The sequence below is a fragment of the Amblyomma maculatum genome, chromosome 10 (assembly GCF_055883805.1).
Source record: "Amblyomma maculatum isolate TAMU_Amacu chromosome 10, ASM5588380v1, whole genome shotgun sequence".
In the NCBI taxonomy this organism is placed as follows: Eukaryota; Metazoa; Arthropoda; class Arachnida; order Ixodida; family Ixodidae; genus Amblyomma; species Amblyomma maculatum.
This window is the reverse complement of record NC_139353.1, coordinates 84,644,914-84,646,329: the sequence shown is the minus strand read 5'-3', so window position 1 is coordinate 84,646,329 and position 1,416 is coordinate 84,644,914.

Sequence of the window (1,416 nt, the reverse complement as noted above, 5' to 3'; positions counted from 1 at the left end):
CGGAAGGCAAAGACCACACTTGAGCCACTTTCATTGTGTTCGGGTCCGGCAGGTGCAAATGTGTTTGTGCCATTTTTATTCCAATACATTGTCGCGTCTTTGTTCGGCTGTTTCAAATGGTCGTTCACTTGTTTGAGAGTACTGTACTGCCACCAGGTGGAAATTCGCCTCATTGCTTGAATCTTTGAACAAAGTAGAACTATTCCGTAGCTCATAGTACTATGCAGTCACAGTAAACGAATTTTAATCTACAGTCCGAATTCAGTGGCTACAAAATATAACTTTGCTAGCCGGCCACGCCCAGTACACAGAAAAGTGCGCCTTTATTCATTTTTTCGACACGCGATAGGCAGCCTGAACTTTTTATTCTTAATGTGCACTATTTTTTTACGGAATAACCAACAGCACTTAACGATATGTACAGAATTGAGCCAAATAATTATTTTAATCTTCTTTTTTTATGCACTAAATAAAATTACACGGTTCATCGTTTGGGTGAAAATCAATTTGGTGTTTTCAATTGTGAGAGCACCATTTGTGAGTGATTTGCTTGATGAATCTATTAATTCAAGTGGATATGTTTTGCTTTGAGGTGATTGGAAAATGAGGAATGGTGTGACACAACCGCTACCAGCAATTCACTTTGCTCTATCATATGCCAATAAATATTTTATCGACGGTTTTTATGCCTCTCATTTACCAAACCGATAATTTTCAGACAACGCAAACATGCCTGGAGATATTTTGCAACAGAAATTCAGAAATTGCTGTTTTTCTGGCACTCAAACACCACACGCCGCTGCTTTACAACAAAAATGGCAGCATTACGCTTCGCTATTTTGTGCACTAGGCAGCGTGGGCTTTTGAAATCGCTCACCAAAATATATAGAACAGGAAAAAGTTACTGATCTATTTATACAACCCAGATATTTATTATTGCCCACACGTCCCTTCCTGCTTTTCCTCTCAGCATTTCCTAGAAGAATTCGAAAAGATGGTACTTCCGGAAGCATTGGATGCCTGTCTGATCGGAGGCGGTACGTGTTCAAATTTAGGCTTACATGTGGATGTGTCTGGGTAGTCTTCTCTTGGTATGACATGTACATGACGAGTAAATGAGGAAGACGACGACACACAACACGAGGAGTTGGCACTTCACCACTAGTTTTATTTATAGGGCACGGATTGCAGAATAAGCGACATAGCATTGCGACGACATCACAGAATAGCTTGAGTATATGAACGTTAGGCGTTACGTGATGCTGCATACCAGATACTTGAGGAATCGCTCAACGATTATGACAAATAGCGCATAATATAACAGAACGCAAAGAAGTTTATTGGTAGCACGACCATCATGATTCACAACAGACGTTTCCCGCAAGAAAATGAGCGTGTGTAATATAGAAACTAACC